The sequence below is a fragment of the Lepidochelys olivacea genome, assembly GCF_965140295.1.
Source record: "Lepidochelys olivacea isolate rLepOli2 genome assembly, chromosome: 9".
Lineage (NCBI taxonomy): Eukaryota > Metazoa > Chordata > Testudines > Cheloniidae > Lepidochelys > Lepidochelys olivacea.
In genome coordinates, this window is record NC_140419.1 from 28,488 (window position 1) to 40,488 (window position 12,001).

Sequence of the window (12,001 nt, forward strand, 5' to 3'; positions counted from 1 at the left end):
TATATTTGCCCTTTTCCAGCCTTCTGGAATCTCTCCCATCTTCCATGACTTTCCAAAGATAATTGTTCAAATATCTCCCCAGTCATCTCAGGATGCATTTCATCAGGCCCTGGTGACTTGAAGACATCTAACTTAGCTAAGTAATTTTTAACTTGTTCTTTCCCTATTTTAGCCTCTGATCCTACCTCATATTCAGTGACATTCACTATGTTAGATGTCCAGTCACCACTAACCTTCTTGGTGAAAACTGAAACAAAGAAGTCATTAAGCACCTCTGCCATTTCCACATTTTCTGTTATTGTTTCTCCCCCCTCATTGAGTAACAGGCCTACCCTGTCCTTGGTCTTCCTCTTGCTTCTAATGTATTTGTAGAATGTTTTCTTGTTTCCCTTTATGTCTCTAGCTAGTTTGATCTCGTTTTGTGCCTTGGCCTTTCTAATTTTGTCCCTACATATTTGTGTTATTTGTTTATATTCATCCTTTGTCATTTGACCTAGTTTCCACTTTTTGTAGGACTCTTTTTTGATTTTTAGATAATTGAAGATGTCCTGGTTAAGCCGGGGTGGTCTCTTGCCAAACTTCTTATCTTTCCTACGCAGTGGATAGTTTGCTCTTGTGCCCTTAATAATGTCTCTGAAAAACTGCCAACTGTCTTTAATTGTTTTTCCCCTTAGACTTGCTTCCCATGGGATTTTAGCTACCAACTCCCTGAGTTTGCTAAAGTCTGCCTTCTTGAAATCTATCCCTGGTCTACAATACAGGGTTAGGTCGAATTTAGCCACGTTAGGTAGATTTTAAAATGAATGCGTCTACAAAACCAACCCCATTCCGTTGACCTAAAGGGCTCTTAAAATCGACTTCTGTACTCCTCCCTGGCGAGGGGAGTAGCACTAAAATCGACCTTGATGGGTCGAATTTGGGTTAGTGCAGACACAATTCAACAGTACTGGCCTCCGGGAGCTATCCCAGAGTGCTCCAATGTGACAGCTCTGGACAGCACTTTGAACTCCGATGCACTAGCCAGGTACACAGGAAAAGCCCCAGAAAATTTTGAATTCCATTTCCTGTTTGGTCAGCGTGGGGAGCTCAGCAGCACAGGTAATCATGCAGTCCCCCCAGAATTGCAAACGAGCCCCAGCATGGACCGAAAGGGAAACACTGGATCTGATTGCTGAATGGGGAGAAGAATCTGTGCAGGCCAAACTCCGATCAAAAAGAAGAAATGCTAATATATATGCCAAAATCACACAGGGCATGGTGGAGACAGGTTACAACAGGGACACACAGCAGTGCCGCATAAAAGTTAAGGAGCTGAGGCAAGCCTACCAAAAGACAAAGGAGGCAAATGGTCGCTCTGGTTCAGAGACCCATACATGCCACTTCTGTGATCAGCTGCATGGCATTCAAGAGGGGGACCCTACCACTATCCCACCACTGTCTGTGAACACCTGCAAGGAGGGAGTCTCACGCAACAGGGAGGACGATTTTGTGGATGAGGAGGAGGAGGAGAATGTGCAGCAGGCAAGTGGTGAATCCGTTCTTCCCGGCAGCCAGGACCTTTTCATCAACCTGGAGCCAATACCCTCCCAAGGTGGGACTCCCGATCCTGAAGCTGGAGAAGGCAGCTCTGGTTAGTGCACATCTGTAAGTACAGTACAGGGCTTAAAAGCAATAGTGTTTAATGTTTGATTTGCCCTGTAGACTTGGAATGCATTCACGGCCAATACAGCTACTGGAAAAGTCTGTTCACATCTCTGGAGATGGAGCAGGAATCCTCCAGGGACATCTCCATGAAGCTCTCCTGGAGGTACTCGGAAAGCCTTTGCAGAAGGTTTTTGGGGAGGGCTGCCTTATTTTATCCTCCACCGTAGGACACTTTACCATGCCAAGCCAGTAGCAAGTAGTCTGGAATCATTGCAGCACAAAGCATGGCAGCGAATGGTCCTGGGTTTTGGTCACATTCAAGGAACATTCGGTCTATATCTTTCTGTGTTAGCCTCAGGAGAGTGATATAATTCATGGTCACCTTGTTGAAATAGGAGAAATTTTGTAAGGAAACAGTAAAAGGACCCCATTCATGCTGGGTTGTTTGCGTCTGGCTAAAAGGAATCATCCTGGAGAATAGCCACACGTCGCAGGGAGGGGTGAAGGGATCATCCCTGAGAATAGCCACGTGGTGGGGTGGGGGGAGGTGTGTGCTGCACATCCACCCGAAAACCACAGCCCCTCCTTTTAAATGCGAAACCCAACCGGCATTGCTTGCTATGGGAAAGGATGGCCCTGCAGTTTAAAACCATTCGCACATGTTATGAAAGCGGAAGAAGCCAACCCCGCTTACCATGGCTGCTTGGAAATCGAATTCTGTTTCCCAGCCGTCCCTGAGGTTATCACAGATTAGGAGGCGAAAAAAACGCTCTCGTGATGACATGTTTTCCGAGCTCATGAAGTCCTCCTGCACTGATAGGGCACAGCTTAATGCATGGAGGCATTCAGTGGCAGAGGCCAGGAAAGCATTAAGTGAGTGCGAAGAGCAGAGGCAGGAGGTGATGCTGAGGCTAATGGGGGAGCAAACGGACAGGATGAAGCATCTGTTGGAGCCGCAGAAAAGCCAACAAGAGCACAGACCCCTGCTGCATCCATTGTATAACCTCCTGCCCTCCTCCCCAAGTTCCATATCCTCCTCACCCAGAAGCCCAAGAACGCGGGGGGGAGGCTCCGGGCACCCAGCCACTCCACTCCAGAGGATGGTCCAAACAACAGAAGGCTGTCATTCAAACAGTTTTGATTTGTAGTGTGGCTACAATAAGCAATGTGGCCTTGTCCTTCCCTCCTCCTGCACCCCACCCCACCCGGGCTACGTTGTCAGTTATCTCACTTTTTTTTTAATTAATAAAGAAAGAATGCATGGTTTCAAAACAATAGTTACTTTATTTCCTCTGCCAGCTGTGATCGAAGAGGGGAGCGTGGTTGGCTTACAGGGAATTAAAATCAACAAAGGGGGCGAGTTTGCAGCAAGCAGAAACACACACAACTGTCACACTGTAGCCTGGCCAGTCATGAAACTGGTTTTCAAAGTCTCTCTGATGCGCAGCGTGCCTAGCTGTACTCTTCTAATCGCCCTGGTGTCTGGCTGCTCAAAGTCGGCCGCCAGGCGATTTGCCTCAACCTCCCATCCTGCCATAAAAGTCTCCCCCTTACTCTCACAGATATTATGGAGCACACAGCAAGCAGTAATAACAATGGGAATGTTGGTTGCGCTGAGATCTAACCTAGTCAGCAAAGAGTGCCAGCGAGCTTTTAAGGCACATTCTACCACCATTCTGCACTTGCTCAGCCTATAGTTGAACTGCTCCTTACTACTGTCCAGGCTGCCTGTGTACGGCTTCGTAAGCCATGGGAGCAAGGGGTAGGCTGGGTCCCCAAGGATAACTATTGGCATTTCAACATCCCAAATGATAATTTTCTGGTCTGGAAAGTAAGTCCCTTCTTGCAACTGCTCGAACAGCTCGGAGTTCCTAAAGATGTGAGCGTCATGCACCTTTCCCGGCCATCCCATGTTGTTGTCGGTGAAACGTCCCTTGTGATCCACCAGTGCTTGCAGCACCATTGAGAAGTACACCTTGCGGTTTAGGTACTGGTTGGCAAGGTGGTCCGGTGCCAAGAAAGGGATATGCATTCTATCTATCACCCCACCACAGTTAGGGAAACCCATTGCAGCAAAGCCATCCACTATGACCTGCACATTTCCCAGAGTCTCTACCCTTGATAACAGAACATCGGTGATTGCATTGGCTACTTGGATCACAGCAGTCCCCACAGTAGACTTGCCCACTCCAAATTGATTCCCGACTGACTGGTACCAGTCAGGCGTTTCATGCTTCCACAGGGCTAACGCCACTCGCTTCTCAACTGTCAGGGCAGCTCTCATCTTGGTATTCCTGTGCTTCAGGGCAGGGGAAAGCAACTCACAAAGCTCCGTGCAAGTGGTCTTACACATGCAAAAGTTTCGCAGTCACTGTGAATCATCCCATACCTGCAACATTATGCGGTTCCACCAGTCTGAGCTTGTTTGCCGGGCCTAGAATTGGTGTTCCACTGTATCAACCAGCCCCACTGCCATCATGATGTCCCAATTGCCACAGCCCGTGCTTTCAGGAACGTCTGTGTCCATGTCCTCATCACAATTGTCCTCATGCTGGCGTCTCTTAGCCCAGTTCTGCACATACTCCAGGATAATGCGCAAGATGTTTACAATGCTCACAACAGCCGCGGTGAGCCGAGCGGGCTCCATGCTTGCCATGGTATGGCGTCTGCATGGGTAACCCAGGAAAAAATGTGCAAAACGATTGTCTGCCGTTGCTTCCACGGAGGGATGGAGGGATGGAAGGGCGACTGACGACATGTACCCAAAACCACCTGCGACAATGTTTTTGTTTCGTCAGGCATTGGGAGCTTAACCCAGAATTCCAATGGGCAGTGGAGACTGTGGGAACTGTGGGATAGCTACTCACAGTGCACCGCTCCATAAGTCGATGCTAGCCACGGTATTGAGGACGCACTCCGCCGACTTAATGCGCTTAGTGGGGTCATACACAATCGACTGTATAAAACCGATTTCTAAAAATCGACTTCTATAAAATCGACCTAATTTCGTAGTGTAGACATACCCTTATTCTCTTAATTTTGCTGTCCTCACTCCTACCATTCCTTAGAATCGTAAACACTACCATTTCATGATCACTTTGACCCAAGGTGCCTTCCACTTACAAATTCTTAACCAGTTCCTCCCTATGCATAGAATGATACCCCAGATAAAGATAATACAGTGTTGCGGTTATCTTGTTATGTGGCTTGGATCTTTTCTAGCTTTATCCATTATTTTAATAAATGTATCTAAGGTTTTACTTTGCCCTCAGTGTGCATGTCCTTGTCATCCACCCTGATACTCCCCATATTGAACTCCATAATGTGAATTCTGTGTAGCCTGATTCTGGGGGAAGAACCCTATCACACTCAGATCAATTGGCCATCAACCCAAACATTACTGACCTTCATAAAAGGTCAGGCAACTATCTGTGAACAACTAAGACAATTTCCCCTGAATTTGTTGGAACAGGGTTCTTTTCCAAATATTTCCTTGTTCCCAAAAGAAGCAATGTCTGATGGCTGATTTTTAGATCTTAGGAATCTGAACACCTATGTCCTACTGCAGCACTTCAAGATGGTAATGCTAGCTTCCGTAATCCCATCTCTAGATTCAGGGAACTGGTTTGTTGCCCTTGACCTCCAAGACACATACTTTCATGTGGCTATGCATCCCTCCCACAAGCACTTTCTATGCTTTATTATACACTCAGACCATTACCAATACCATGTCCTCCCCTTTGGGCTCTCCACAACCCCAAGGTCTTTACAAAGCTTTGCTCAGCAGTAGTGGCTGACCTGTATCAGTGCAGGCATCACAGTCTGTCCATATCTGGATGTGTGGCTCCTCAGGAGCTGCTCTGCCTAAGAGGCCCAGTCAGATAACCTCCAAGACCCTAGCCCTATTTTAGTCCCTGGGCTTGTGCATCAATCTAAAAAAGCCTACATTAACACCAACAGATAGACTTCACTGGAGCCATGCTAGACTCCCTAACTACCAGGGTGTACCTACCCAAGGAAAGATTTTCCACTATGTCCAGCCTGATCTCTACAGTACAGCAGCCAAACAACAGGATAGGCCTGCTTACAACTTCTAGGCTACATGTCAGCATCTATGTTTGTTACACCACATAAAAGATTGCTCCTCAGAGGTCTTTAGGCTTTGCTAAGGACTATATACGCATCAAACAGATTCAATCTTTCCAAATGAAACACTGTGCCCCTGCAAGTACTAGACTCTCAAGTGGTGGAAAGACCCAATGAAAGTCTGCATGGGAACCCCATTCTCATGTCCACCACAGTCAAAAATCTTCATGACAGACGCCTCTCTCCTGGACTGAAGGTAGGGTTAGGGTGTGCATCTACAAGGGGCCAAAGTACAGGGCAAATGATCCCCACAAGAGATATTGGTCCACAACAACATCCTGGAACTATGGACAGTATGCTGTGTGTGTCAGCACTTCCTTTATGACACAGAGGGACACTCTGTCAGGTAATGTTGGACAACAGGGAGACTATGTACTGCATAAACCAACAATGGGGAGCAAGATCCCAGTCCTTATGTGCAGAATTTCTGAGACTGTGGAAAATGGTGCATTTCCTATCACATAGAAATCTCCCTGGTTTACCTACCAGACCTTCAGAACACAGTTGCACACATCCTGAGCAGGAATTTCCATCAGGATCATGAGAGGGCATTCAACTGTTCTGTCTTCCACAGCATCTGTCAAATCTGGGGCCTCCAGAAGGTGGACCTCTTTGTAACTCCAACCAATGCCAAATGTCACCTTTTCTGCTCCAAGAGACAATATGGCTGTAACTCCTTGGGAGATGCCCTGCTAATACGTTGGCCCAGCATCCTGCTCTACGCTTACCTGCTTGTACCTCTAATTCGCAGAATCTCGCTCAGATTGAGACAAGAAGGGGCAAGAGCTATCCGGATAGTGCCCTCATAGCTGAGACAAGTGTGGTATTCAGATCTACATCTCTCTCTCTGTGATTATGCCACTCTGCCTTCCCCTCAGAGAGGATCACCTGTCACAGAGCTCTGGTGCTCCGACCCATCCCAGCCCTTCATCTCTGAACCTGAAGGCTTGGCTCGTTAGTGGTTCTCAGGCACAGAGTTAAATTTATTAGCCAATGTTAAGTCACATATTTTGTCTAGTAGAAAGGCTATTACTCACAACATTTACCTGAAGAACTGGAAACATTTCCATACCTGGTGCTCTCACCACTCTTTGTAAACTTCAGAAGCTTCACATTCAAGGATTCTGGATTACTTTTGGATTTAAAGACACAAGGTCTGTCAATGATCTCAGTCAGAGTACACTTAGTACTATCATGGTCTTCCATTCACCTGAAGAAGGGGTTTAATGTTTGGCCCACCCAAATATGATAAAACTCCTTGTACAATATATTTCCCCCAGTCTGGAACTATGCTCCACCATGGAATCTGAATCTGGTTCTCCAGCCTTAAGAAAACCCCATTTGAACCAATGCTACCTATTCTTTCTCCCACCTCTCCCTTATGACCATTTCTAATAGCCATCATCTCATCCAGAAGAATGGGAGAACTCGGGGTGCTCATGGAAGACTCACCATACCCTACTTTCTACCATGATAGTATCACACTATGCCCACATCTTTGCTTCCTCTCTAAAGTCTTGTCAGCATTTCATATCAACCAAGAGATTTGTTTACCAGTATTTCATCTGAAGCCTAATACCTCAAGAGAGGAAGCTAGTCTCGACATACTAAAGGAGGCTTTGCCTTCTACCTTGACAGGACTAAGACTTTTAGCGCTTCTCTCAGACTCTTTGTATCCTTTGCTGAAAGGATGACATTTTCCACTCAAAAGACTTTCAATGTGGGTTTTAGGTTGTATCTTTACATGCTACAAAGTGGCTGAGATACATCCCCCTGGTAGAGTGACAGCTCACTGTACAAGGTCTCAGTCCACTTCCATAGCTCTCCTCCAGGACATCCCCTTAGTGGAAATCTGCAGGACTGCAGCTTGAACCTCAGTTCACGTTTGCCAAACATTGTACCATCATACCTGCATCCAGAGTTGATAGTACCTTTGGTGATGCAGTCCTCCAGACTCTCTTGGATTTCCTGCCTCAGCACCCACCTCCATGTTGAGATAGTGCTTGGGAGTCTCCTGTGGTGGAACACTCATAGGGACATATACTCGAAGAAGTTAATCAAGTTCCACCACTTGATTTCAAGATGTTCTGTCCCTATGGGTGCTCCACCTGCCGCTCTCCTTACCCTGTGCTGAGACGTCTTCAGGCTTTATGGTTAAGAAGGAACTGGAATGGCGGCAGGTCCACGCCTCATTATATGCCATTGCGTGAAAGCACCAGGTGCTGCTCTACACAAGCACAGACCTGTGGACCCTGCTAATTGCAATATCCAGTCAAGAGTGCATTGTCGCACACAGATCCTATGGTGGAGGCACATAGGAGCAAAACATCCCAAGGAACTCAAGTTACAGGTAAGTACAGGTAAGTAACCTCTCCGTCTGTTGTTCAGTTCTGAGGAGCTGCTGTAGACAAAACAGAAGGGAGAGAAGTGATAGGATAGTAAAGATGGAAAAAGACTACTTTTATTGATGTTCTCAGGATAAAGGGCAGCTAGTTAGTCATGGACAGATAAGAACATAAGAACGGCTATACTGGGTCAGACCAAAGTTCCATCTAGCCCAGTAGCCTGTCTTCCAACAGTGGCCAATGCTAAGTGCCCCAGAGGGAATGAACAGAACAGGTAATCATGAAGTGATCCATCTGCTGTTGCCCATTCCCAGCTTTTGGCAAACAGAGACTAGGGACACCATCCCTGCCCATCCTGGCTAATAGCCATTGATGGACCTATCCTGCTTTGGGCTGACAGGTTGGCCACAACATCTGTTGATTTGGATCCTGACTCACCTCTCCAGAGACATCATCTGGTTGGTCTGGTTAGGTTCTTCTTCACTGGTCCTTCTCAACTGAGCAGAGCTGGATAGGCTGTCTCATCTTGCCAGGCTGGTGCCGTGTAGTTTTCAGGCTCAGGTGAAAAGCCAAGAGAGAGAGATATAGGACAGCCATGGTTAAAAAAAAAAGTTCCCTTTTTCTCTCCCAAAGTCTCTTTTTAAAGGCTGCAAAAAGGCAATGTGCAGAATGGTCCATCCACTTACATTGCCAGCCAACTAGGCCTAATGTCTGGTTCTTACCTCTTCTTGTTTACTAGTCATAATCCTAACATAGTCCTTGAGTGGTATCAGTAAACCCTTTATGTTTAAATTAATTCAGCCTTTCTGTCACCTTTTTACATCTTTCCTTAAACAATTTTATATAACAGCTCATTATGACAATTCATGAACCTTTACCCACTTTTTGCCAGTTAGGCTAACAATTAAAGTAGGCCAGCTAGGGCTCGGCCCCAATTATTACACCACCGTCAATGCATGGGGGAAAAAAATCTGTAAAAATTGACAAAGCTGTCACCTTATCCTTTAAATCCCTCCTTAAAACCTAACTTTACTTACAAATCATTCCCATCTAGTATTAGTTAGGCAAATGACATCTTCCCAACTACCCACACCCTGTTTGTCCATATGTCACATTCTGTTTGACACCTAAACTACAAGCTTTCTAGGGTAGGACCTATATTGTTTGTCATCTTTCTATATGCTGTCTAGCAAAATGGAGACCTGATTCCTCTTTGGTGTTCTAAGGCATTAAATAAATAATAACTCAAAGATCTTGATATGCACACAGAAATCACTATAACATTCATTTTTATTGAAGCAGAAAAGTCACACCTTTCATCTAGACTTCAGGATGACTACAGTCACTTGACGTCACCTGCCTTGTGCTGGAAAAATTGTGACACATCTCTGGTTTAATGCAGTCTGGTCATATTGCTTATTGACACCCCAGTAGAGTGTTAGAGGACTGCTTTATAAAGTGATTCCCTAGAAAAATGAAAATAAAAAAACTGTCCACAAGGAAAACTGCACTAGAAATCTGCTAGTAATAAATGTGTTTAAACATGGTAATAGCTTTCATAGTATTCATCCTAGCCTGGGAAGGGCCTGTAAATGTCAGACTCAAGCAACATGCAGCCCCATAGCTTTAAAACACAGTGAATAGTAGGCATTAGTTTACTCTTTGAATTGTGTCAGTTTATATAATTTGGTTATTATTTTCACTCACTGCACATTTCTTGTCTTTTAAGAGATTTTTTAAGCTTCCATCTCAAGAAGATTAATTCTATTTTTTTCTAGTTTTCCTATTACCCTCATCACCATAGTCTCGGAGCACCTTGGGCTGCTGTTCAAGTCCAGTTTAATTTTAGTAGCAGAATAATTACCTATTTCATACTAATGTCCATTTAAAACCAAATCCTGCAGGCTTAACCAAGTCCAAGCTTCCAGTTAAGTCCTGTTGAGTTCTGAGTAGCTATGTCTGAATTTGTTCCTTAGACAAAGAGATTCATTTTGACACATTCTTAGATGTGAATGGGTTTTTAGTAACACAGAGAAATACAAGTGAAAAAGTTTACTGGTGAATATACCTGTGACTTTGCACTCCATATGTTTATGGAAATATGCTTATGAGTGTAAATATAATGTAACTGGAATATGCTTTCTGCAAAAGGTCTCTTGTAAGGTATCGTTACAAAGACTATAATCTACTGAGTGCGTTCATCCTATTTGTATGTATGTATCATTCCTGTATCTAAAACTAGAAATATGAAGTTAACTCTGAGATCCTATTGTAATTATGTAAAGTGTGGGCCATTAATGGTGGTTTAGAATCTTGATGGCACCCATTGACTAGGACAATTGGCTGTAGATGGTTTATTTACCTGCAAGCCTTCTTGTGGACATGGGGGTCAGCCTGTGGGTAATGAAGAATGAGGTATTACAGTGCTTGTGATCATGTCACCTGGAACTGGAATCCATCTTGAAGGAGGGGTGGGAACCCTGAGAGACAAAAGATTCCTGCCTTATGCCAAAGATATTAAAGGAGGTGGAACAGAACAAAGGTGGCCAGTCATGAGAAATCCCCTAGTTACCACCTGAGCTGGAACAAGGACTGTACCAGGGGAAAGGATTGGGCCTAGACTAGGAAGGAGTCTAGTCTGTGAAAGAAGCTTATTGGAACATCTCTGAGGGTAAGATTTACCTGTATTCAGTTTCTTAATGTATAGGCTTAGACTTGCGTGTTTTATTTTGCTTGGTAACTTACTTTGTTCTGTCTGTTATTACTTGAAACCACTTAAATCCTACTTTTTCATACTTAATAAAAGCACTTTTGTTTATTAACAAACCCAGAGTAAGTGATTAATACCTGCGGGAGCAAACAGCTGTGCATATCTCTCTATCAGTGTTATAGAGGGCGGACAATTCATGAGTTTACCATGTATAAGCTTTCTACAGAGTAAAATGGATTTATTTGGGGGTTGGATCCCATTGGGAGCTGGGTGTCTGGGTGTTGAAGAGAGGTGACCTCCTGAGTAGTTTCTGGTTAAAGTCTGCAGCTTTGTGGGCATGGACCAGACCTGGGTCTGTGTTGCAGCCTGCTAACATGCCTGGCTTAACAAGGCACGGTTCTGGAGTTCCAAGCTGGCAGGGCGGCTTAGAGGTAGTTTCAGCACATCAGGTGACAGTCCCAAGGGGGTCTCTGTGACCGAACCTGTACAATACCTTTTTTCCTTCCTCTCAAATATGCAAAACACGCTTGGGGTAACATTGTGCTAGATTCTAGATAGACATCTAGTAAAAGACAGTCCTGCCCCAATAACATAAATAACAGTGTATTTTGAAAGTTGTAAAATGTGCCCATTGCACAGTCTTCCAGAATATGTGTTGGAATTATCAATAATATCTGAAATTATTAATAATATGGGAGACCATCAGACATTAATTTAACCATAATTCCTTTATTAAGTCCAAAGGCCAAATGGTATTTTATACAATTGCTCTAAACATGCCTAACAACCTAAAAATAAGCAGTCACTACATCCCAGTACAGTAACAAAGTAGTTGTAAGCATCTGATCAGTATACTTACTTACAGACAGACCAGACCTAAGTAAAAACCCTCTAATCCTAGTGTGCTCCAGCATGATCAGACAGTGTCTCACAACCTTCAGATTCATGGCTCTCTTTATATCCTTCAGCTAATTTTCTATCTTGAGCAAAAATCCCATTTGAAGCAGTATATCCTTGCTATTTTCCTTCCTCCAAGGGCTTCCCTTCTTATCTCCTCCCCATTCCTTGCTTATCAGCAGAACGGTGGGAAGGTTCATGCTTGTTTCTTTTAAGACCGTTTTTGTTTGTTTGTTACTGTAGCTCTTTATTTTATTGG